Here is a 27,974-nt window from a genome sequence, read left to right as displayed (position 1 = left end):
TCTATCTATTATTATCTATTATCTATTTATTATCTATTATCTATCATCTATCTATTATTATCTATTATCTATTTATTATCTATTATCTATTATCTATCTATTATCTATTATCTATCTATTATCTATTTATTATCTATTATCTATCTATTATCTATCATCTATCTATTATCTATCTATTATCTATCATCTATCTATCATCTATCTATCATCTATCTATTATCTATCAATTATCTATCATCTATCTATTATTTATCTATTATCTGTTATCTATTATCTATCTATTATCTATCTATTATCTATCTATTATCTATCTATTATCTATCATCTATCTATTATCTATCATCTATCTATTATCTATCTATTATCTATCTATTATCTATCATCTATCTATCATCTATCTATTATCTATCTATCATCTATCAATTATCTATCATCTATCATCTATTATCTGTTATCTATTATCTATCTATTATCTATCATCTATCTATTATCTATCTATTATCTATCATCTATCTATTATCTATCTATCATCTATCTATCATCTATCTATCATCTATCTATTATCTATAATCTATCTATTATCTATCTATTATCTATCTATTATCTATCATCTATCTATTATCTATCATCTATCTATCTATCTATCATCTATCTATTATCTATCTATCTATCATCTATCTATTATCTATCTATCATCTATCTATTATCTATCATATATCTATCTATTATCTATCATCTATCTATCATCTATCTATTATCTATCATATATCTATCATCTATCTATTATCTATCATATATCTATCTATTATCTATCATCTATCTATTATCTATCTATCATCTATCTATTATCTATCTATTATCTATCATCTATCTATTATCTATCTATCATCTATCTATTATCTATCATATATCTATCTATTATCTATCATCTATCTATCATCTATCTATCATCTATCTATCATCTATCTATTATCTATCATCTATCTATTATCTATCTATCATCTATTATCTATCTATCTATTATCTATCTATCATCTATCTATCATCTATCTATCATCTATCTATCTATCATCTATCTATTATCTATTATCTATCTATTATCTATCATCTATTATCTATCATCTATCTATTATCTATCATCTATCTATTATCTATCTATTATCTATCATCTATCTATTATCTATCTATTATCTATCTATTATCTATCTATCTATCTATTATCTATCTATTATCTATCATCTATCTATCTATCATCTATCTATTATCTATTATCTATCTATTATCTATCTATTATCTATCATCTATCTATTATCTATCTATCATCTATCTATTATCTATCATATATCTATCTATTATCTATCATCTATCTATCATCTATCTATCATCTATCTATCATCTATCTATTATCTATCATCTATCTATTATCTATCTATCATCTATTATCTATCTATCTATTATCTATCTATCATCTATCTATCATCTATCTATCATCTATCTATCTATCATCTATCTATTATCTATTATCTATCTATTATCTATCATCTATTATCTATCATCTATCTATTATCTATCATCTATCTATTATCTATCTATTATCTATCATCTATCTATTATCTATCTATTATCTATCTATTATCTATCTATCTATCTATTATCTATCTATTATCTATCATCTATCTATCTATCATCTATCTATTATCTATTATCTATCTATTATCTATCATCTATTATCTATCATCTATTATCTATCATCTATCTATTATCTATCTATTATCTATCATCTATCTATTATCTATCTATTATCTATCATCTATCTATTATCTATCATCTATCTATTATCTATCTATTATCTATCTATTATCTATCTATTATCTATCATCTATCTATTATCTATCTATCATCTATCTATTATCTATCATCTATCTATTATCTATCTATTATCTATCTATTATCTATCATCTATCTATTATCTATCTATTATCTATCATCTATTATCTATCATCTATCTATTATCTATCTATTATCTATCATCTATCTATTATCTATTATCTATCTATCATCTATCTATTATCTATCTATTATCTATCTATTATCTATTTATCTAACCCAGCTGAATACTAATATCTGACAGACTCCTATGCTCTATCAGAAGTAATATTATTTCCAGGATTATACAAACATGGTTGTTCTCTTACAAAACAGCGCCACCCCTGCTTACAGGTTGTGTTTGACATTGCAGCTACATTGAGGTGAATGGGTCTGAGCTGTAATACCACACACAACCTGTGGACAGGGGTGGCGCTGCTTTTAGAAGACAGCAGTCATCTTTCTATAATCTGGGAAAATTCCTTTTACATTTTCCTCCGGACTTTAAGTATATTTATTGCCTGTGTTCCAAGTCCGGCTCCTATAGCTTTGTACAGATCTGAGCGGTGTCTCACAGAGGCGCCATATGGCAGCATTAATCACCTGTAGTTATGAGGGCGTCACTACAAGGAAACCAGCTGACAGCACACAGCCCGGCCAGCAATTACTGCAGATGGCTGACATCATTATCTGCCGCCTCCTGGCATTGAGTGTTAAGAAGTGATATTGGTCCGGTGTAATAAATCATGTCCTGCCCCCGAGGTGTCTATATGTCAGGATGACAAGTCTCATCATCCTCATCATCCTTAATGTGAATGTAGAGCAATGGTGCCGGGATAATTCTCATCATCCAATTAATATGTAGGGGACTATTATACCGTATGTAACGTATAGGAGACTATTGTACTGTATGTAACGTATAGGAGACTATTGTACAGTATATAACATATAGGAGACTATTATACCGTATGTAACATATAGGAGACTATTATACCGTATGTAACATATAGGAGACTATTGTACTGTATGTAACGTATAGGAGACTATTATACGTATGTAACATATAGGAGACTATTATACCGTATGTAACATATAGGAGACTATTATTCCATATGTAACGTATAGGAGACTATTGTACTGTATGTAACGTATAGGAGACTATTGTGCCGTATGTAACGTATAGGAGACTATTGTACCGTATGTAACATATAGGGGACTATTATACCGTATGTAATGTATAGGAGACTATTATACCGTATGTAACACATAGGGGACTATTATACCATATGTAACGTATAGGAGACTATTATTCCATATGTAACGTATAGGAGACTATTGTACCGTATATAAAATATAGGGGACTATTATACCGTATGCAACATATAGGAGACTATTATTCTGTATGTAACATATAGGAGACTATTATATCGTATGTAACATATAGGAGACTATTATACCATATGTAATATATAAGAGACTATTATACTGTATGTAACATATAGAAGACTATTTTACTGTATGTAACATATAGGAGACTATTGTACCGTATATAACATATAGGAGACTATTATACCATATGTAACATATAGGAGACTATTATACCATATGTAACATATAGGAGACTATTATACCGTATGTAATGTATAGGAGACTATTATACCGTATGTAACGTATAGGAGACTATTTTACTGTATGTAACATATAGGAGACTATTGTACCGTATATAACATATAGGAGACTATTGTACCGTATGTAACATATAGGAGACTATTGTACTGTATATAACATATAGGAGACTATTATATCGTATGTAACATATAGGAGACTATTATACCATATGTAACATATAGGAGACTATTATACCGTATGTAATGTATAGGAGACTATTATACCGTATGTAACATATAGGAGACTATTATACCATATGTAACATATAGGAGACTATTATACCGTATGTAATGTATAGGAGACTATTGTACCGTATATAACATATAGGAGACTATTATATCGTATGTAACATATAGGAGACTATTGTACCGTATGTAACATATAGGAGACTATTGTACCGTATATAACATATAGGAGACTATTATATCGTATGTAACATATAGGAGACTATTATACCATATGTAACATATAGGAGACTATTATACCGTATGTAATGTATAGGAGACTATTATATCGTATGTAACATATAGGAGACTATTATACCATATGTAACATATAGGAGACTATTATACCGTATGTAATGTATAGGAGACTATTATACCGTATGTAATATATAAGAGACTATTATACTGTATGTAACATATAGGAGACTATTATACCGTATGTAATGTATAGGAGACTATTATACCGTATGTAACGTATAGGAGACTATTATACCGCATGTAACGTATAGGAGACTATTTTACTGTATGTAACATATAGGAGACTATTGTACCGTATATAACATATAGGAGACTATTGTACCGTATATAACATATAGGAGACTATTGTACCGTATGTAACATATAGGAGACTATTGTACCATATATAACATATAGGAGACTATTATATCGTATGTAACATATAGGAGACTATTATACCATATGTAACATATAGGAGACTATTATACCGTATGTAATGTATAGGAGACTATTATACCGTATGTAATATATAAGAGACTATTATACTGTATGTAACATATAGGAGACTATTATACCGTATGTAATGTATAGGAGACTATTATACCGTATGTAACATATAGGAGACTATTATACCGTATGTAATGTATAGGAGACTATTATACCGTATGTAACATATAGGAGACTATTATACCGCATGTAACGTATAGGAGACTATTGTACCGTATATAACATATAGGAGACTATTGTACCGTATATAACATATAGGAGACTATTATATCGTATGTAACATATAGGAGACTATTATACCATATGTAACATATAGGAGACTATTATACCGTATGTAATGTATAGGAGACTATTATACCGCATGTAACGTATAGGAGACTATTTTACTGTATGTAACATATAGGAGACTATTATACCGTATGTAACATATAGGAGACTATTATATTATATATAACATATAGTGGCTTTTATACTGTATATAACATATAGGAGACTATTATACCATATGTAACATATAGGAGACTATTATACCGTATGTAATGTATAGGAGACTATTATACCGTATGTAATATATAAGAGACTATTATACTGTATGTAACATATAGGAGACTATTATACCGTATGTAATGTATAGGAGACTATTATACTGTATGTAACATATAGGAGACTATTATACCGCATGTAACGTATAGGAGACTATTTTACTGTATGTAACATATAGGAGACTATTATACCGTATATAACATATAGGAGACTATTATATTATATATAACATATAGTGGCTTTTATACTGTATATAACATATAGGGGACTATTATACCATATGTAACATATAGGAGACTATTATATTATATATAACATATAGGACATTATTATATTATATATAACTTATAGGGGGCTTTTATACTGTATATAACATATAGGAGACTATAATACCATATATAAATATAGGAGACATATTATATATAACATATAGTGGCTTTTATACTGTATATAACATATAGGAGACTATTATACTGTATATAACATATAGGAGACATATTATATATAACATATAGGGGATTTTATACTGTATATAACATATAGGGGACTATTATATGGTATATAACATATAGGAGACTGTCATACTATATATAACATATAGAGGACTATTATACCGTATATAAATATAGCAGACTATTATACTGTATGTAACATATAGGAGACTATTATATTATATATAACATAGCCGGGCATTAACAGTAGGGACGTCTCCATGGAGGAATCTCCTGATCCACCTCCGATCAGTTCCACAATCATTTTTTTTTTAGACCTACTTTTTTCTTTTTCAGTCGCCATTGCCGTATAGTCATATCCACCATAGCTGTATAGTCATATCCGCCATTGCTGTATAGTCATATCCACCATTGCCGTATAGTCATATCCGCCATTGCTGTATAGTCATATCCACCATTGCTGTATAGTCATATCCACCATTGCCGTATAGTCATATCCGCCATTGCCATATAGTCATATCCGCCATTGCTGTATAGTCATATCCACCATTGCTGTATAGTCATATCCACCATTGCCATATAGTCATATCCACCATTGCCATATAGTCATATCCGCCATTGCTGTATAGTCATATCCACCATTGCTGTATAGTCATATCCACCATTGCCGTATAGTCATATCCGCCATTGCCGTATAGTCATATCCACCATTGCCGTATAGTCATATCCGCCATTGCTGTATAGTCATATCCACCATTGCTGTATAGTCATATCCACCATTGCCGTATAGTCATATCCGCCATTGCCATATAGTCATATCCACCATTGCCATATAGTCATATCCGCCATTGCTGTATAGTCATATCCACCATTGCCATATAGTCATATCCGCCATTGCTGTATAGTCATATCCACCATTGCTGTATAGTCATATCCACCATTGCCGTATAGTCATATCCACCATTGCTGTATAGTCATATCCACCATTGCCGTATAGTCATATCCGCCATTGCCATATAGTCATATCCACCATTGCCATATAGTCATATCCGCCATTGCTGTATAGTCATATCCACCATTGCCATATAGTCATATCCGCCATTGCCATATAGTCATATCCACCATTGCCATATAGTCATATCCGCCATTGCTGTATAGTCATATCCACCATTGCTGTATAGTCATATCCACCATTGCCGTATAGTCATATCCACCATTGCCATATAGTCATATCCGCCATTGCTGTATAGTCATATCCACCATTGCTGTATAGTCATATCCACCATTGCCGTATAGTCATATCCGCCATTGCCATATAGTCATATCCACCATTGCCATATAGTCATATCCGCCATTGCTGTATAGTCATATCCACCATTGCCATATAGTCATATCCGCCATTGCCATATAGTCATATCCACCATTGCCATATAGTCATATCCGCCATTGCTGTATAGTCATATCCACCATTGCTGTATAGTCATATCCACCATTGCCGTATAGTCATATCCACCATTGCTGTATAGTCATATCCACCATTGCCGTATAGTCATATCCACCATTGCCGTATAGTCATATCCACCATTGCCGTATAGTCATATCCACCATTGCTTTTCTATTTAGTTTAGTTTTTATTCCCATCACCGTGCAGTAAAAAATAACTTCATTCTGCTGATCAGTTCGATACCAAATTTATTTAGTTTATTTTCACTTTTACCGCTTTAAAATAATATAATTTTTTTTATAAATATTGTCTTGTGTCGCCGTATGGAGACGCTTATTCTTACTTTTCCCCAGTGGGGTGCGAGCTTTGTTCTCGTGGGATGAGTTGTGCTTATATTGGTGTGTTTGTTACATTCCGATTTTTCATTGTTTAGTTATTTATTTTTATGCGCGTGGGGGGTGGGGGGACCGCAAAACAGCAACTCTGACACTTTGTCGTGGAGTTCACGCTCCAAGGGACGGATAATGTGATATTTTAATAGTTCCGACCGTCACGGACGCAGTGATACCAAATATGTTCATATTTTTTATTATTTGTATTTTTGTAAATAATGTAACAAATAGTAACATTGTGGATGATTATTCAAACTTGAATGCGTGATTTTTTTAAAAATTTTAACTGTTTTTTTTAAAATTTCAAACATTTGATCAATCCCGGAAGGCGAGTCCCTCCCTCCTGCTCAGTTGCAGCAGGTGCCGCCCTCCCTGGTCACTGCTGGCACCTGATGTGTATCCTGAGCCCCCTCTATACACTTCAGCTTCAAAAGAGGCGTCAACCTGGCAGGGATTGGAGGGAATAGTGGTTAATATTGGAGGGCAAAGTGTAGCATTGGGGCATTGTTATCAGTGACGCGCCCCCTGGGCCATATTCTTTAGTGGGAATATCCGGAGCCGGATCAGATGGGGGTTGTAGTCTTCCGAGTGGCTGTGACCCGGTCCGTGCCCAGGGTGTCAAACTCAGTTGTATGTGGCAGTCCTACAGATGTTATAAGTTCTTTATTGTCGACTACGCCACCCGTTGTGTTGCGGTCACTATGGCCGCCGCTGCAGCAGGGTCCGCTGAGGCTGATGGTGTAGGTGCAGCTTTTGATGGTATAACCCCCAACGGGTGGGGTATAGCCTCAGGGGGTCAGGTGCAGAGGATGGGGGTTGTGGTGGTGCAGCATAGGTGTAAATGAAGACAGAGTCGGGTTGTGCAGTTTAGGGTATTTACTCACTGCTGATGTTCCGGTCACTCCAGCTTCAAGTGACCACCCGAGCCGTGCTGCATCCACCAGGTCCTGGATCCAGCCAACCCCCAAGCAAGTCCGGAGCGTGACCCTGAGCTCTCCTTCTGTCCTTTCTCTGGCCGTCCCCACTAGTGATCCACCCAGGTCCAGCTCCCTCGGGCCTTCTGTTGGGAGACCCTTGGCCTTGGGTTCCCTGACCCTCCACGTGGTATGCCTTCGTGGTGGATATGGTGGGTGGCCGTGGCAGACGCTGCCCACGGCCTCCGGTCTCTGGCTGGGGTGTGTTTTTGCCCCCACCAGCTTGGGTTCCGGTACCCTGATGCCGACTCTTCACCCGTGGATTGGATTTGGGGTCTTAGAGTCCTCTCTTTGTCCCCTCTGGGTCTCTCTTTCTTTCTCCTCTCTCTCTCTTTGGATCTGCTCTGCTCCTCTTCCTGTGACTCCTCTGCAAAGGCTGACTGACTGACTGACCCTGTTCTTTGATGGTGCCCACCTTATATACACCCTCTATGTGTGAGCTCAGGTGACCAGCACCCAATGAGCTCCTATCTTTACCCAGGCTGCTCCCCCTATCTGCCCCTACACTACTTGGGATGTACCACCCCCCTCCCACTCCAGCCAGGAACAGACTCGGTCGTACCTGCACATTTCTAAGTGGGAGTACCGTCGGCCTGCTCCTCGGAAATGGGATGTGTGTAGTGCATGCAGCCTACCGAGCTCAGTTCCACACTCCATCCTTACCCGGGAGTGGAATATCACACCTCTGGATTGAGGTGCAATACCCCTGTAGCAGCCGAATCCTCAGGGTGCTACATCAGCATGCGTGCAGCTTTAGCTGCCGCCACTTGTAAAGATCTGAGGTTGTGGGTTGTAAGTAATCACCTAGGCAGGTTAACGATGCAACAATATTTTATTGATCACAGCCATGGTAGTAAAGCAATTCCAGGTAAATGGCCAAAATACAGTTCTCTCAGTCCTCCAGTTCCCAATCTGGGTTCAGTAGTTCCACTGGCTTTGTATAAGGCCATACTCACTGTCTCCCAACTTTTGGTTGGCCCACAGATTTCGTATCTCCAGCCAGTATAGTCTGTAGCCACAGTCCATGATCATCTAGACGGCAGATAAAACGATGAAAGCACATGTATCCAGTAGCCGCAGTCCTTTTAAGAAAATTTAAATCCAACCGACATAATCCATAATGGTAACATGTTTATCCATCCATCCTTCCAAGTCCACGGTCTCCATTCTCTTCCTTCAATCCTTCCACACAACTTTTACTAAAACATGTCTCTGTAGCGCCGGCGTCCCTGCCCTCTGCTAGGCAGGGACGCTGTTCCCCTCACCTCTCTGCTCCGTGCCCGGCGTCCTCCTCCCGCTCTGCTGGCAGCGCGCGCTCCTTCCCGGCCACTGTGCTTAGGGCGCGCGCGCTCTCCCTCCCTCTTAAAGGGGCCGCGCGCGCCGTCCTAAGGAGTCCCCGGCCAATGGCCGGAGGACTTCACCATATATAAGGCACCTCCTCCAAAATGGAGGTGCCCGAGCAATGTTGTTGCACTGTTCACTACTCTGCTTCAGCCCTCAGGTCCCGTTGCCAGTTACCTGCCAGATTCCTGCCAGCTTGCTGTCTTATTCCTGCCTGATATTCTGCTACCTGCCTGCTAGCCTGAGGTCCGACGGTCTGCCTTACTACTCCTGTCAGTCTGTCTAAGGATCAGCTTGCCCGCTCACCTGGGAGCGCACATCAACTACCTGCCTGCTTGCCTGAGGTCCGACGGTCTGCCTTCCAACTCTTGTCAGTCTGTCTATGGACCAGCTTGCCCGCTCACCTGGGAGCGCACATCTGCTACCTGCCTGCTAGCCTACCTGGAGGCTCTGCCGTCACGTGCTGTGACCACCTGCCTGTCCAGTGACTCCTGCCCGCTCACCTGGGAGCGCTCATCTGCTGCCTGTCTGCTAGCCTACCTGGAGGCTCCGCCGTCACGTGCTGTGACCACCCGCCTGTCCAGAGACTTCTGCCCGCTCACCTGGGAGCGCTCATCTGCCGCCTGTCTGTTGGTCTTCCTGGAGGCTCCGCCGTCACATGCTGTGACCACCCGTTTATCCACAGACTCTCGCCTGCTCACCTGGGAGCTCACGTCTACCATCAGCCGCCACAGGTCGTACCAACCCTTTACCCAGAGACTGCCCCGGTCACTTGCCGTGACCATCTGCCCGTTCACCCAGAGACTGCCCCGGTCACTTGCCGTGACCATCTGCCCGTTCACCCAGAGACTGCCCCGGTCACTTGCCGTGACCATCTGCCCGTTCATCCAGAGACTGCCCCGGTCACTTGCCGTGACCTCCTGCCCGTTCTTCTAGAGACTGTCCCGGTCACCTGCTGTGACTGCCTGCCTGGTCGCCACCCGCTCCCTTACAAGGACCGCCCCCTTGTATAGTAGCTCAGAGGTTCCGCCTCCCAGACCCGTTACAGTTTGCTCGGGCCATGGAACCCGGTGGCACCCAAGCTCCCTCGCTCTCGGACCTGTGTCATGAACTGTCCCGTCAGAGGTCCCAACAGGAGTCCATCCTGGGTCACCTGCGGAATGTCAATTCTCGCCTGGACACTCTGACTGCTCCGCCAGCAACCTCCGCCAGTGCCATGACTCGCAATCCGGCAGCTCCGCTGCCCACTAATACCATGGTATCCTACCCCGGACCCCGGCTTTCTGCACCTCCTCGCTTCGGAGGCGACTCCGCCCAGGCTCGGGGCTTCATAAATCAGTGCACCCTGCACTTTGAACTATTGTCCCACCAGTTTAACTCCGACCGGGCCAAAATTGCCTTCATCATGTCCCATCTCACCGGGGAGGCCCTGGCCTGGCTAAATCCTCTATGGGAGAGAGGAGACCCCCTGGTGTCCGACTTGCCTGCCTTTCTCACGGCTTTCCGGAAAGTCTTCGACGAACCCGGACGGAAGACCTCATCCGCATCATCTCTGCTACGCCTCCATCAGGGAAGTCTCACCGTGGGCCAATATGCCATACGGTTCCGTACCCTTGCCTCGGAGCTGGCCTGGGATAACGACGCTCTGGTATCCGTCTTCTGGGAGGGTCTGTCCGGCCGTATTAAAGATGAACTTGCCGGTCGGGACATTCCTACCACTCTCGATGACCTAATAACTCTTGCCACCCGGATTGACCTACGGTTCCAGGAGCGTGCCAAAGAGGTCACCCGTGAGAGGAGGTTTCCACGTCTAGCTCCTACTTTTCAGAAACCCGTCACTCCCTCCGTCTCTCCCCAGGTACACTCTCCTGTGCCTATGCAGGTCGACCAGACCAAGATGGTCAAAACCCGTCAGGACTTACGCCGTGCCGAGGGGAGCTGCTTCTACTGTGGCAGTAAGGAGCACCGGATCCGTGCCTGCCCGGAGAGGTCGGGAAACGCCTGTGTCTAGGTTCGCTCAGAGAGGTCGACCTAGACAAGAATAAATCCTCTCCATCTCTGCTGCTGTCAGTCTCAATCGTCTGCGGGGAGAACTGTTATTTCGAACTAGCCCAACTTGACTCTGGAGCAGCCGGGAATCTTATTTCACAGTCCCTGGTAGAGAAATACCGCATCCCCACCAAACCTCTGGCTGTACCCTTGTCTGTTGCTGCCGTGGATGGGGGTCTCTTACCACGCCCCATCCAACTCATCACCGAATCCATTACTCTGCAGGTGGGAATGCTGCATTCTGAGAGTATCTCCTTTCATGTTCTGCCTGGACTCTCTCACGCCCTCTTGCTAGGTCTACCTTGGCTCCAGAGACATGCACCCGTGCTTGACTGGCAGACCGGAGAGGTCCTTCGCTGGGGACAGGACTGCCATAAGACCTGTCTGGTTCCCGTCCATCCCGTCCGTCCTTCTCCTACCCCAGCTAATCTACCTGGACTTCCGATTCCTTATTGGTCTTATGCTGATGTCTTTAATAAAAAGGAGGCAGAGACATTACCCCCTCATAGACCATACGACTGCCCTATCGACCTGTTACCCGGTACTACTCCTCCCCGTGGGCGTATTTATCCATTATCCGCTGCTGAGACCCGGTCGATGTCCGAATATATTGAGGAGAATCTGGCTAGGGGATTCATCCGGAAATCTACCTCCCCGGTGGGAGCAGGCTTCTTTTTCGTCAAAAAGAAGGACGGCTCTCTCCGTCCCTGTATAGACTATAGAGGCCTTAACCAGATCACGGTGAAGAATAAGTACCCCCTTCCGCTCATTCCGGAGATATTTGATCGTCTGAGGGGGGCTAGAATCTTCACCAAACTGGACCTCCGTGGGGCGTACAACCTGGTTCGTATCCGTCAGGGGGATGAATGGAAGACGGCATTCAACACCCGGGACGGCCACTATGAATATCTGGTAATGCCCTTTGGTCTCTGTAACGCTCCTGCCGTCTTTCAAGAGTTGGTCAATGACATCTTCTGGGACCTTCTCTACTCCTGCGTAGTGGTGTACCTGGACGACATCTTGGTCTTCTCTCCGGATCTCCAGACTCACCGGAGGGACGTTCGTCAGGTTCTGCTCAGGCTCAGGCAGAATCACCTCTTCGCTAAATACGAGAAGTGCCTCTTTGAGCAGACCTCGCTTCCGTTTTTGGGCTACATTATTTCTCAGACCGGCCTACGAATGGATCCAGAGAAACTGTCTGCCATCGAGAAATGGCCTCGACCGGAGGGGTTGAAGGCCATTCAGCGGTTCCTGGGCTTCGCCAACTACTACCGCCTCTTCATACCACACTTCTCTTCCCGGACTGCCCCAATTTCCGCGCTCACCCGTAAGGGTACTAATCCCAAAGAGTGGCCGCCCGAAGCAGAGGAGGCCTTTCTTTCTTTAAAACAGGCCTTCTCTTCCGCCCCGGTGCTGCATCGCCCGGACGGCAACAAGCAGTTCTTCCTGGAAGTTGATGCCTCCTCCTCTGGAGCCGGAGCGGTACTTACTCAAAAATCATCTTCCGGGAGGATGGTAACTTGCGGCTTCTTCTCTAAACTCTTCTCCTCCTCAGAGCGCAATTATTCCATAGGAGACCGAGAGTTATTGGCCATCAAACTGGCATTGGAGGAGTGGCGTTACCTGCTCGAGGGGGCTCTTCACCTGGTAATAATTTACACTGACCACAAGAACTTGGCTTACCTCCAGCATGCCCAGAGACTTAACCCGCGCCAAGCCCGGTGGTCCTTGTTTTTTGCTCGCTTTGATTTTGTTCTTCATTTTCGCCCGGCTGACAAAAACGTCAAGGCGGACGCCTTGTCTCGATCCTTTCTGGTGTCTGATCTCGAGGAAGATCCGAAACACATCATCGATCACGCCAGAGTAATGCAGGTGGCTCCCGTGAGTCTAAATCGTCTCCCTCCCGGAAAGACGTTCGTATCAGTACCTAATCGGGAGAAGATCCTTCACTGGGGTCACTCGTCTAAACTGGCTGGCCATGCCGGTCAGAAAAAGACCCTCCAGCTTATTACCCGGCACTACTGGTGGCCTACCCTGCACAAGGACGTAATAGACTTTGTTTCTGCCTGTGTGTCCTGCGCCCGCAACAAGGTTCCGAGACATCTGCCAGCCGGTCGCCTCCTTCCGCTTTCTGTACCTGCTGCCCCCTGGCAGCATATAGCAATGGACTTTATAACTGACCTCCCAGTCTCTGCCGGTTGTACGGTCATTTGGGTGGTCGCTGACCGCTTCTCCAAGATGGCTCATTTCGTTCCCCTGCCAGGCCTCCCGTCTGCACCCGAGCTAGCTAAAGACTTTATTCGTCACATCTTTCGTCTTCATGGCCTGCCCCTCCACATCGTGTCGGATCGTGGGGTACAGTTCACCTCACGCTTCTGGAGAGCCACTTGTAAACTGCTAGACGTCACCCTGGACTTCTCTTCCGCTTACCACCCACAGTCCAATGGTCAAGTGGAGCGGATCAATCAGAACCTGACCAGTTACCTCCGGCACTTCGTTAATGCCCATCATTCAGACTGGGTGGATCTCCTACCATGGGCCGAGTTCTCTTATAACAATCACGAGAGCGAATCCTCCTCCAAATCCCCGTTTTTTGTAGTCTTCGGTCAGCATCCTCGGATTCCTTTTCCTGTCTCCACCTCTGTGGACAACCCGGCTGCGGAATCTCTCGTTAGCAAATTTTCCTCCATTTGGGAGAGTACCCGATCCGCACTCCTTCAGTCGTCCGAACGGATGAAAAGACACGCTGACAAAAAACGTCTGGATCCTCCACAATTTCGTCCTGGAGATAAAGTCTGGCTCTCATCTAAATATGTCCGACTCAAGATACCTTCTTACAAGTTAGGGCCTCGGTTCATCGGTCCTCTGGAGGTCATCAGTCTGATCAACCCGGTGGCCTATAAATTGAAACTCCCGGCCAACTTACAGATCCCTAACTCCTTCCATGTATCTCTCCTCAAACCTGTGGTACTTAACTCTTTTTCCAAGTCTACAGGTACGCCTCCTGCTCCGGTTTCTGCTGAGGACGAGTTTGAGGTAGAGAACATTCTTGCCACCAAAAGGGTAAGAGGAAAGACCTTTTTTCTAGTAGATTGGAAGGGGTTTGGTCCTGAGGAGAGAACGTGGGAGCCCCGGGAGAACATCCATGCCCTGCTCATCCTTGCTAAATTTCTGTCTGGCCTAAAAAAGGGGGGGCCTAAAGGGGGGGGGGGTACTGTAGCGTCGGCGTCCCTGCCCTCTGCTAGGCAGGGACGCTGTTCCCCTCACCTCTCTGCTCCGTGCCCGGCGTCCTCCTCCCGCTCTGCTGGCAGCGCGCGCTCCTTCCCGGCCACTGTGCTTAGGGCGCGCGCGTGCGCTCTCCCTCCCTCTTAAAGGGGCCGCGCGCGCCGTCCTAAGGAGTCCCCGGCCAATGGCCGGAGGACTTCACCATATATAAGGCACCTCCTCCAAAATGGAGGTGCCCGAGCAATGTTGTTGCACTGTTCACTACTCTGCTTCAGCCCTCAGGTCCCGTTGCCAGTTACCTGCCAGATACCTGCCAGATTCCTGCCAGCTTGCTGTCTTATTCCTGCCTGATATTCTGCTACCTGCCTGCTAGCCTGAGGTCCGACGGTCTGCCTTACTACTCCTGTCAGTCTGTCTAAGGACCAGCTTGCCCGCTCACCTGGGAGCGCACATCAACTACCTGCCTGCTTGCCTGAGGTCCGACGGTCTGCCTTCCAACTCTTGTCAGTCTGTCTATGGACCAGCTTGCCCGCTCACCTGGGAGCGCACATCTGCTACCTGCCTGCTAGTGTGGCACCCCAGGGGTCTGGTTTCCACAGTAATGTAATGTTATGTCTGAGAGCAGGTGGGAGGTCCTTTGGTCAGGGATCCTGTGCATGCCACACCTCCTGCCCAGTCTTGGGAGGGGAAGGACTTCCCCTATATAGACCTGGGGCTGAGGCAGGGTTAGTGAGTTCTGAGAGGAGAAGACAGGGAGCAGAGCTGCTCTATGGGCTCTGCTCCACAGGCAGGCCCTGTCCAGGGGCCTGAGCCTGGAGTTAAGAAGAGTAGCGAAGAGAAGCAGCTTAGGAAGAAACAGCAGAAGCAGTAATACAAGGAGTCAGGGGCTGGCAGCTGCAGAGCTCGCCCTGACTGAGAAGATTTCTTACCGGACCCGGAGTCCGAGGCTGTGGGGACTAACTCCTACCCAGCAGCAGAATCCGTCAGGCAGGGGATTTCAGGTCCTCTGGCCAAGAAGCCCGAAGGCACGGTCACACGCGTGGGACCAGCACCGCCACCGTGGAGCGGAAGCCACTAGAAGGCCCCGAGTCCCCGGCCATACGGGTGAGCACCACACGGTTCACTCAGGGACGTGGGCTACTTATACCCGCTTCTAGCAAGGTAGCCAGAAGAGTACAGTTAGTTTGGGAGGCCTACAACTCCGCCTGGCCAGGGGAGATCCCATCTGCTCAAGGACTGACCAGGCCCCAATTGCTAGCCAGTACTCCGGGAGGGTCTATCGTTGTCACCAGTAAAGACCCTGAACTACACCGCATCGTCTCTGAGTGGTTCCTGCTACCCCCATCATCCACATCTGCTGCCCTGAGGCCATACCCCTCCCGTTGGGGGTTATACCATCTACGCTGCACCATCCATCCACCGGCCTCAGCGGACTGTCCTGCAGCGGCAGCTCCATAGCTGCATTCAACGGGTGGCGTAGTCGTACAACATCTACCGCTGATACGTCGCCGCTCAGTTTGACTCCCTGGGCACGGACCGGGTCACCGCCACGAGACTACAACCCTCAAGAGATCCGGCTCCGGGTAAGCTCCCGCGTGCGCAACGCAGCGCGACACAGGCCCAGGGGCGCGTCACTAGCCTACCTGGAGGCTCTGCCGTTACGTGCTGTGACCACCTGCCTGTCCAGTGACTCCTGCCCGCTCACCTGGGAGCGCTCATCTGCCGCCTGTCTGTTGGTCTTCCTGGAGGCTCCGCCGTCACGTGCTGCGACCACCCGCCTGTCCAGAGACTTCTGCCCGCTCACCTGGGAGCGCTCATCTGCCGCCTGTCTGTTGGTCTTCCTGGAGGCTCCGCCGTCACATGCTGTGACCACCCGTTTATCCAGAGACTCTCGCCTGCTCACCTGGGAGCTCACGTCTACCATCAGCCGCCACAGGTCGTACCAACCCTTTACCCAGAGACTGCCCCGGTCACTTGCCGTGACCATCTGCCCGTTCACCCAGAGACTGCCCCGGTCACTTGCCGTGACCATCTGCCCGTTCACCCAGAGACTGCCCCGGTCACTTGCCGTGACCATCTGCCCGTTCATCCAGAGACTGCCCCGGTCACTTGCCGTGACCTCCTGCCCGTTCTTCTAGAGACTGTCCCGGTCACCTGCTGTGACTGCCTGCCTGGTCGCCACCCGCTCCCTTACAAGGACCGCCCCCTTGTATAGTAGCTCAGAGGTTCCGCCTCCCAGACCCGTTACAGTCTCTCCTTTCTTCCACTGAGATCAGTCCCCTCCCAGGTCAGAAGTGATCACCCTCCTCCTTAAACATTCACTGTTAGCTAAAACAATGAAGAATATTCTAGAAGCCTTCATCTGAGACTGCATGTAAGACCCCCTGTGGTGACGGCTCCACTGTATCTACAATCTACACACACATAATGAGATTATTGGCTGTTGAAACAACGGTTAGATACTCCTGAGATAAAGATATCCTGAGATACAGATTAGTGGAATGCTGGACATTTTACAAGTGAATCTAGTGCACATACTGACAAGTAAGCAGAACTATATAAAACATAACAAGTAAATCACTAATAAAACACAATAATAATATTGACAAAAATGGTGGTCCGTTGCTGGAAAAGTATCATAGTCTTTAGTAAGTGGGCAGCTCCTCACAGGGTGCGATAGATATACCCGGCCCTGGTAACCAATATTTGTAATTATTCTGCATGCTATTCCCTAACATGTGACCGGCTCAATGTGTTAATAATTTATGAATATTTAGTATTGTAACCACAAATGTGAGTCATAAGAAGTATCATAAGACCCCAAGACTATTTCACGCACAAACCTAAATGTCCCAGAGGTTTCATAATGATGGATCGGCTACGTGTCTGTATAAATTGTGTTTTGTTTTAGAAAGAAAGAAAGATAGATAATAGATAGATGATAGATGATAGATAATAGATAGATGATAGATAGATGATAGATAATAGATAGATGATAGATAATAGATAGATAATAGATAGATGATAGATAGATGATAGATAGATAGATGATAGATAATAGATAGATGATAGATGATAGATAATAGATAGATAATAGATAGATAATAGATAGATGATAGATAATAGATAGATGATAGATAATAGATAGATAATAGATAGATAATAGATGATAGATAATAGATAATAGATAGATGATAGATGATAGATAATAGATAGATGATAGATAATAGATAGATGATAGATAGATAATAGATAGATAGATAATAGATAGATAGATGATAGATAATAGATAGATAATAGATAGATAATAGATAGATGATAGATAGATAATAGATAGATAATAGATAGATAATGGATAGATAGATAATAGATAGATAGATGATAGATAATAGATAGATAATAGATAGATGATAGATAATAGATAGATAATAGATAGATGATAGATAATACAAAGATAATAGATGATAGATAGCTAATAGATAGGTGATAGATAATAGATGATAGATAATAGATAGATAATAGATAGATAATATATAAATGATAGATAATAGATAGATGATAGATGATAGATGATAGATAGATAGATAGATGATAGATAGATAGATGATAGATAGATAGTAGTCATATATTATCAGGGACATTTTGAAAGTCTTTTTTTAAATTATTATTTAGAAATACATTGAAAGTCATTGCGTTTTGCACTAAATGTCGCACGTTTGATAATTTGGTCCATATATCAGCAAAATGCTTCTTTCCAGAAATGTTCCTCTAGTTTTTATGCCGCCCCCTGCTGGAATGAGTTTGCAACTTTGCAATTGGAAAATTTGTGTAAAAACATCTGGAGCATTCGCAATAGAAGTAATATTATTATGAGCACCATCATCTCTATCTACGGGAGCTGGGAGCATCTACAAAGAGCATTTCTCCACCTGGAGGCGCCGTTGTTCCCATGCGTTACATGGACAGCTTATGGGGGGGGTCACGTATTACTACTTTTAGGCTACATCTCCACAATGAGGATTTGGTGAGTTTTTGATGTTGTAGATTTTCTGCACCTACTAGATAAATTCAGGTTACTTGCGGGCTTTTTTACATGCGTTTTTCTTCCGTTTCTGACCCTGCGGTTTTTGTCCTTTTTTTGGTTTGAGGTTTTAAATGACTTTAGCTTTGACAAAACCCTATGAATGCGGCCATCTGAGGATTAAATGCATCATTTACCTGCGGATTTTCCGCTTCTAATGCAATTGTACGGGGATAATCTGCACATAAAACGCCGCGTATTCGCAAGAGGAATTGACATGTTGTGGACCTCAGTCACCCACCGCAGGTCACTTTATGTCATGTGTGTGGGGGGGAGGGGGGTTTTGACAAAAAAAAGATACGGTTTAGCACTCCAGATTTTTGGGGACAAATTCAACAATAGCACCATTAAAAAAAAAGAGTTGTAAACTGATGATAATAATACGATTCATAATAAATTCAATGGACTCTGTGTAATACTTTGTTTCTCCTGTGGGAGTGCTGTTGGGAAATGGAACACTTGCCGGCAAACAGATTACCGCTGATCGCTGAGGATCCCAGCGGCGGGTCGACCTGTGATCAGTCTATATTCATGGGACTCCTCTAAAACAAAGGGATTGTCCAAAGTGAAAAAATGCAGATAGATTGATTTGCAATATATTTTACAATATTGTCAAACTTGCAGAATCGCATAATGGGTGACATGAAAAAATATATTTTTTAAAAAGCCTAGACGCTTAAAAGAAAAAAATACTAGCGCATTTAATAAGGGAGATGTCTCAAACATGGAGCAATTGCAGACAGTAACCAAGGATTGTCTCTAAAAATAAGAGCTGGAATCTATAACTGCCGCACTAACTTGGATCAAGGTGGCTTCTATGGCAGCTGCCTGTAAATCTCTCCTGCAGCGGCCACTGTAGGGGAAATGTGGTATTACATGCTGAAAATTAAAATGATTGGTTGACCATGTAATATAAAGTGGTCAGGGTCACAAGAGAGAAAGCTGCTCTTTGTTGTTAGCACCGCTCTCTGCAGCAGGTTAGTTTCTGATTGGTTGGTGATGTCATAGAGGGAGCACAGTGCAGTCACACAGTCTCTGCAGCAGGTTAGTTTCTGATTGGTTGGTGATGTCATAGAGAGAGCACAGTGCAGTCACACAGTCTCTGCAGCAGGTTAGTTTCTGATTGGTTGGTGATGTCATAGAGGGAGCACAGTGCAGTCACACAGTCTCTGCAGCAGGTTAGTTTCTGATTGGTTGGTGATGTCATAGAGGGAGCACAGTGCAGTCACACAGTCTTTGTAGCAGGTTAGTTTCTGGTTGGTTGGTGATGTCATAGAGGGAGCACAGTGCAGTCACACAGTCTCTGCAGCAGGTTAGTTTCTGATTGGTTGGTGATGTAATAGAGAGAGCACAGTGTAGTCACACAGTCTCTGTAGCAGGTTAGTTTCTGATTGGTTGGTGATGTCATAGAGGGAGCACAGTGCAGTCACACAGTCTCTGCAGCAGGTTAGTTTCTGATTGGTTGGTGATGTCATAGAGGGAGCACAGTGCAGTCACACAGTCTTTGTAGCAGGTTAGTTTCTGGTTGGTTGGTGATGTCATAGAGGGAGCACAGTGCAGTCACACAGTCTCTGCAGCAGGTTAGTTTCTGATTGGTTGGTGATGTCATAGAGGGAGCACAGTGCAGTCACACAGTCTCTGCAGCAGGTTAGTTTCTGATTGGTTGGTGATGTCATAGAGGGAGCACAGTGCAGTCACACAGTCTCTGCAGCAGGTTAGTTTCTGATTGGTTGGTGATGTCATAGAGGGAGCACAGTGCAGTCACACAGTCTCTGCAGCAGGTTAGTTTCTGATTGGTTGGTGATGTCATAGAGGGAGCACAGTGCAGTCACACAGTCTTTGTAGCAGGTTAGTTTCTGGTTGGTTGGTGATGTCATAGAGGGAGCACAGTGCAGTCACACAGTCTCTGCAGCAGGTTAGTTTCTGATTGGTTGGTGATGTCATAGAGAGAGCACAGTGTAGTCACACAGTCTCTGTAGCAGGTTAGTTTCTGGTTGGTTGGTGATGTCATAGAGGGAGCACAGTGCAGTCACACAGTCTCTGCAGCAGGTTAGTTTCTGATTGGTTGGTGATGTCATAGAGGGAGCACAGTGCAGTCACACAGTCTTTGTAGCAGGTTAGTTTCTGGTTGGTTGGTGATGTCATAGAGGGAGCACAGTGCAGTCACACAGTCTCTGCAGCAGGTTAGTTTCTGATTGGTTGGTGATGCCATAGAGAGAGCACAGTGCAGTCACACAGTCTCTGTAGCAGGTTAGTTTCTGATTGGTTGGTGATGTCATAGAGGGAGCACAGTGCAGTCACACAGTCTCTGTAGCAGGTTAGTTTCTGATTGGTTGGTGATGTCATAGAGGGAGCACAGTGCAGTCACACAGTCTTTGTAGCAGGTTAGTTTCTGGTTGGTTGGTGATGTCATAGAGGGAGCACAGTGCAGTCACACAGTCTCTGCAGCAGGTTAGTTTCTGATTGGTTGGTGATGTCATAGAGAGAGCACAGTGTAGTCACACAGTCTCTGTAGCAGGTTAGTTTCTGGTTGGTTGGTGATGTCATAGAGGGAGCACAGTGCAGTCACACAGTCTCTGCAGCAGGTTAGTTTCTGATTGGTTGGTGATGTCATAGAGGGAGCACAGTGCAGTCACACAGTCTTTGTAGCAGGTTAGTTTCTGGTTGGTTGGTGATGTCATAGAGGGAGCACAGTGCAGTCACACAGTCTCTGCAGCAGGTTAGTTTCTGATTGGTTGGTGATGCCATAGAGAGAGCACAGTGCAGTCACACAGTCTCTGTAGCAGGTTAGTTTCTGATTGGTTGGTGATGTCATAGAGGGAGCACAGTGCAGTCACACAGTCTCTGTAGCAGGTTAGTTTCTGATTGGTTGGTGATGTCATAGAGGGAGCACAGTGCAGTCACACAGTCTCTGTAGCAGGTTAGTTTCTGATTGGTTGGTGATGTCATAGAGGGAGCACAGTGCAGTCACACAGTCTCTGCAGCAGGTTAGTTTCTGATTGGTTGGTGATGTCATAGAGGGAGCACAGTGCAGTCACACAGTCTCTGCAGCAGGTTAGTTTCTGATTGGTTGGTGATGTCATAGAGGGAGCACAGTGCAGTCACACAGTCTCTGCAGCAGGTTAGTTTCTGACTGGTAAGTAAGTGATGTCATAGAGGGAGCACAGTGCAGTCACACAGTCTCTGTAGCAGGTTAGTTTCTCATTGGTTGGTGATGTCATAGAGGGAGCACAGTGCAGTCACACAGTCTCTGCAGCAGGTTAGTTTCTCATTGGTTGGTGATGTCATAGAGGGAGCACAGTGCAGTCACACAGTCTCTGCAGCAGGTTAGTTTCTGACTGGTTAGTAAGTGATGTCATAGAGAGAGCACAGTGCAGTCACACAGTCTCTGTAGCAGGTTAGTTTCTCATTGGTTGGTGATGTCATAGAGGGAGCACAGTGCAGTCACACAGTCTCTGCAGCAGGTTAGTTTCTGATTGGTTGGTGATGTCATAGAGAGAGCACAGTGCAGTCACACAGTCTCTGCAGCAGGTTAGTTTCTGATTGGTTGGTGATGTCATAGAGAGAGCACAGTGCAGTCACACAGTCTCTGTAGCAGGTTAGTTTCTCATTGGTTGGTGATGTCATAGAGGGAGCACAGTGCAGTCACACAGTCTCTGCAGCAGGTTAGTTTCTGATTGGTTGGTGATGTCATAGAGGGAGCACAGTGCAGTCACACAGTCTCTGCAGCAGGCGAAGAGGAAGACCAACAACCCGATGGCTTTATACCATCAAGATAATGGTGGAGAAGACCCTGGTGGACCCATCTAGGCTTGCACAAGATTAATATTCCTACAGAGCGTTCATCCATCAAGTCGCCATGGCTCGAAATCGAGCCAAAGGCCGTTAAAAAAACAAAACTAACTCTAGGATAAAGGTAACAAGAGATTTCACGAGAAAAATTAGTCCGCGTTGTAGCCCACGTTGTGGTGCAATGTGGCCTGTGCCAACTTTCTAATGTGCTTTAAGAAAATTTTATGACACTTACGAAAGAGAATATGGCTAAAAGGAGTAAAAAAAATGTGCCCCATTATTCATGGTACATGAATGAGAACTTTAGGAAAGTATTGAGAAATGCTACTAATAGATAAGTCCAACAAAACAAGGATATATGTGCCATAGAGAAAGCTGATGATGGAACGGTGAGGACGACACAGTCAGGCTGGACCTATTCCCTTTCCTCATTGGTGGTGGGTGCCCTATAATTGCTCTGGATCCTACAATATTAGCAAAACTAGAAGGCGTTTTTCTGAGTCCTTCTACCCTGATAAGGGATCTGCCCGGACTCTTCTGCTGGTGTACTGGTGGTGGTAGAATGGAGCTACATTGTGATTTCTGCTCTGGAGCACCCCTTTTATGTCTATTCATCCCCTGTGACTGATATGATCCAGTTTACCATCTATAGGCCTACCCAACTTAACATTTACGGTATGGCCTGTTATTCCCAGTTATCGTTGATTTGGGATCCATTGGTGGGTTCCCAAACACAGTCACACAGTCTTTGTAGCAGGTTAGTTTCTGGTTGGTTGGTGATGTCATAGAGGGAGCACAGTGCAGTCACACAGTCTCTGCAGCAGGTTAGTTTCTGATTGGTTGGTGATGTCATAGAGGGAGCACAGTGCAGTCACACAGTCTCTGCAGCAGGTTAGTTTCTGATTGGTTGGTGATGTCATAGAGGGAGCACAGTGCAGTCACACAGTCTCTGCAGCAGGTTAGTTTCTGATTGGTTGGTGATGTCATAGAGGGAGCACAGTGCAGTCACACAGTCTCTGCAGCAGGTTAGTTTCTGATTGGTTGGTGATGTCATAGAGGGAGCACAGTGCAGTCACACAGTCTTTGTAGCAGGTTAGTTTCTGGTTGGTTGGTGATGTCATAGAGGGAGCACAGTGCAGTCACACAGTCTCTGCAGCAGGTTAGTTTCTGATTGGTTGGTGATGCCATAGAGAGAGCACAGTGCAGTCACACAGTCTCTGTAGCAGGTTAGTTTCTGATTGGTTGGTGATGTCATAGAGGGAGCACAGTGCAGTCACACAGTCTCTGTAGCAGGTTAGTTTCTGATTGGTTGGTGATGTCATAGAGGGAGCACAGTGCAGTCACACAGTCTCTGTAGCAGGTTAGTTTCTGATTGGTTGGTGATGTCATAGAGGGAGCACAGTGCAGTCACACAGTCTCTGCAGCAGGTTAGTTTCTGATTGGTTGGTGATGTCATAGAGGGAGCACAGTGCAGTCACACAGTCTCTGCAGCAGGTTAGTTTCTGATTGGTTGGTGATGTCATAGAGGGAGCACAGTGCAGTCACACAGTCTCTGCAGCAGGTTAGTTTCTGACTGGTTAGTAAGTGATGTCATAGAGGGAGCACAGTGCAGTCACACAGTCTCTGTAGCAGGTTAGTTTCTCATTGGTTGGTGATGTCATAGAGGGAGCACAGTGCAGTCACACAGTCTCTGCAGCAGGTTAGTTTCTCATTGGTTGGTGATGTCATAGAGGGAGCACAGTGCAGTCACACAGTCTCTGCAGCAGGTTAGTTTCTGACTGGTTAGTAAGTGATGTCATAGAGAGAGCACAGTGCAGTCACACAGTCTCTGTAGCAGGTTAGTTTCTCATTGGTTGGTGATGTCATAGAGGGAGCACAGTGCAGTCACACAGTCTCTGCAGCAGGTTAGTTTCTGATTGGTTGGTGATGTCATAGAGAGAGCACAGTGCAGTCACACAGTCTCTGCAGCAGGTTAGTTTCTGATTGGTTGGTGATGTCATAGAGAGAGCACAGTGCAGTCACACAGTCTCTGTAGCAGGTTAGTTTCTCATTGGTTGGTGATGTCATAGAGGGAGCACAGTGCAGTCACACAGTCTCTGCAGCAGGTTAGTTTCTGATTGGTTGGTGATGTCATAGAGGGAGCACAGTGCAGTCACACAGTCTCTGCAGCAGGTTAGTTTCTGATTGGTTGGTGATGTCATAGAGGGAGCACAGTGCAGTCACACAGTCTCTGCAGCAGGTTAGTTTCTGATTGGTTGGTGATGTCATAGAGGGAGCACAGTGCAGTCACACAGTCTCTGCAGCAGGTTAGTTTCTGACTGGTTAGTAAGTGATGTCATAGAGGGAGCACAGTGCAGTCACACAGTCTCTGTAGCAGGTTAGTTTCTCATTGGTTGGTGATGTCATAGAGGGAGCACAGTGCAGTCACACAGTCTCTGCAGCAGGTTAGTTTCTCATTGGTTGGTGATGTCATAGAGGGAGCACAGTGCAGTCACACAGTCTCTGCAGCAGGTTAGTTTCTGACTGGTTAGTAAGTGATGTCATAGAGAGAGCACAGTGCAGTCACACAGTCTCTGTAGCAGGTTAGTTTCTCATTGGTTGGTGATGTCATAGAGGGAGCACAGTGCAGTCACACAGTCTCTGCAGCAGGTTAGTTTCTGATTGGTTGGTGATGTCATAGAGAGAGCACAGTGCAGTCACACAGTCTCTGCAGCAGGTTAGTTTCTGATTGGTTGGTGATGTCATAGAGAGAGCACAGTGCAGTCACACAGTCTCTGTAGCAGGTTAGTTTCTCATTGGTTGGTGATGTCATAGAGGGAGCACAGTGCAGTCACACAGTCTCTGCAGCAGGTTAGTTTCTGATTGGTTGGTGATGTCATAGAGGGAGCACAGTGCAGTCACACAGTCTCTGCAGCAGGTTAGTTTCTGACTGGTTAGTAAGTGATGTCACAGATGGCGCAGAATATGTGAAATTGCTTCCCTTCCAATCTTTTGTAATCCTATAATAACAGGAACTCTAGAATTACATCAAAATATATTCCTTCCTTATTGACTTCTGAAATCTAAATATAATGTTATCTTTCACCACTTTAGGTTTGCTAAAGAAGGACTCCAGCGATTTATTTTTCCCTTCACCCCACATATTATTGTCTCTTATACTCTGCACTTCTTTTAAGTATATTGCATTTTTCTACGTGTATTTTAGTATTTTCTGATCCGACTCCATCTTGGACTTCGGAATTGATTTTGCTTTCTTTCTCTCGGTGCTGGGTTTACGTATCGAGCTAAGCCCGGTCCTTTATAAGGTTGTTTAGGTAAGAAAAACAATTTTCCTACATCCTATAGATCAGAGAGTAGTTACATTGAGCTCCTTCTGGTCCCGAGGACTTGTCCTGCATTATTCAGACATCTCATTGATGCGATCAACACTGTGTAATGCTTTATTCCCCTTGTTGGGGCGCTGCAGGGAAATTAAACACTTACTACCAGGATCCCATATTGATTACAGCTGATTATTGAGGGTCCCAACAGGAGGAGTCTAGGAGATCAGTCTATTGTCAAGAACACCTTCTATCAAGTAGGGATCATTCAAAGCAGAGAACCCCTTTAATGCTAATCACCAAGTTTACGATAAAAGGAGGACATTCTGTAGCTCTAGATGGAATGAAGGACTTATTACAGAGTGCCAAAATGGAAAAGCTCAAATATGGGACTGCTACTCAACACAAGACAAAGATATTGACTACCGGCAGGTACGACCGGGACACATTTATGATGGACGGTGATAAACTGGAAGCTGTAAAGGACTTCAATCTACTTGAATCAACGATAACTCAAGAAGATGCAGCGACGACACCAGAAGTCAACAGGAGACTGGACAAGGTCTTCAAATGGAGGAACTCTCCACTGGTGACGAAGACATAGTTTGGTCTTTTCTGTAGTAACAAACGGATGAGAAATCTGGATGATAAAGAAACAAGACAGAAGAAGAATCGACGCCTTCGAATTGTGATGCTGGAGAAGGACGTTATCAATACCATGGATGGCAAGGGGACAAACAAATCAATTTTGGAACAAATCAAGCCAGACATGTTACTCGAAGCAAGGATCACCAAGCTACGACTTGACTACTTTGGACACATCATAGGAAGAGAGCAATCACTGGAGAAGGACATCATGGTCGGAAGAATAGAAGCAACAAGGCGAAGAGGAAGACCAACAACCCGATGGCTTTATACCATCAAGATAATGGTGGAGAAGACCCTGGTGGACCCATCTAGGCTTGCACAAGATTAATATTCCTACAGAGCGTTCATCCATCAAGTCGCCATGGCTCGAAATCGAGCCAAAGGCCGTTAAAAAAACAAAACTAACTCTAGGATAAAGGTAACAAGAGATTTCACGAGAAAAATTAGTCCGCGTTGTAGCCCACGTTGTGGTGCAATGTGGCCTGTGCCAACTTTCTAATGTGCTTTAAGAAAATTTTATGACACTTACGAAAGAGAATATGGCTAAAAGGAGTAAAAAAAATGTGCCCCATTATTCATGGATACATGAATGAGAACTTTAGGAAAGTATTGAGAAATGCTACTAATAGATAAGTCCAACAAAACAAGGATATATGTGCCATAGAGAAAGCTGATGATGGAACGGTGGGGACGACACAGTCCGGCTGGACCTATTCCCTTTCCTCATTGGTGGTGGGTGCCCTATAATTGCTCTGGATCCTACAATATTAGCAAAACTAGAAGGCGTTTTTCTGAGTCCTTCTAACCTGATAAGGGATCTGCCCGGACTCTTCTGCTGGTGTACTGGTGGTGGTAGAATGGAGCTACATTGTGATTTCTGCTCTGGAGCACCCCTTTTATGTCTATTCATCCCCCGTGACTGATATGATCCAGTTTACCATCTATAGGCCTACCCAACTTAACATTTACGGTATGGCCTGTTATTCCCAGTTATCGTTGATTTGGGATCCATTGGTGGGTTCCCAAACATCCTGCAAAGGCTTCTTTTCTTCTCGTCATCCAGTTCAGAAGGACAATTTTTGCACTGAGCCCTAAACTATTCTGGTTCGCCAACAAAGTAGGAATTTTGGGATGATCAGTCCCTTGACAGCGACCCGCAATCAGTTAGTGGAAAAGTTTTGACTTTGAGACTTAACTGGAAAGACTCAGGG

The 27,974-nt window shown here is 44.3% G+C and overlaps 1 protein-coding gene across 3 annotated transcripts in view; it reads left to right on the top strand.

Annotated features, from left to right (window-relative positions):
* SPI1 (Spi-1 proto-oncogene) overlaps nucleotides 1-27,974 on the top strand; it is a 120,881-nt gene that overhangs the window by 82,947 nt on the left and 9,960 nt on the right. The gene's annotated exons all lie outside the window — the stretch shown is intronic.

The sequence above is a fragment of the Phyllobates terribilis genome, unplaced genomic scaffold (genome assembly GCF_046119375.1).
Source record: "Phyllobates terribilis strain yellow unplaced genomic scaffold, ASM4611937v1 Scaffold_13__5_contigs__length_258822181, whole genome shotgun sequence".
Classification (NCBI taxonomy): Eukaryota; Metazoa; Chordata; class Amphibia; order Anura; family Dendrobatidae; genus Phyllobates; species Phyllobates terribilis.
This window is presented reverse-complemented; position numbering and strand designations above follow the sequence as displayed.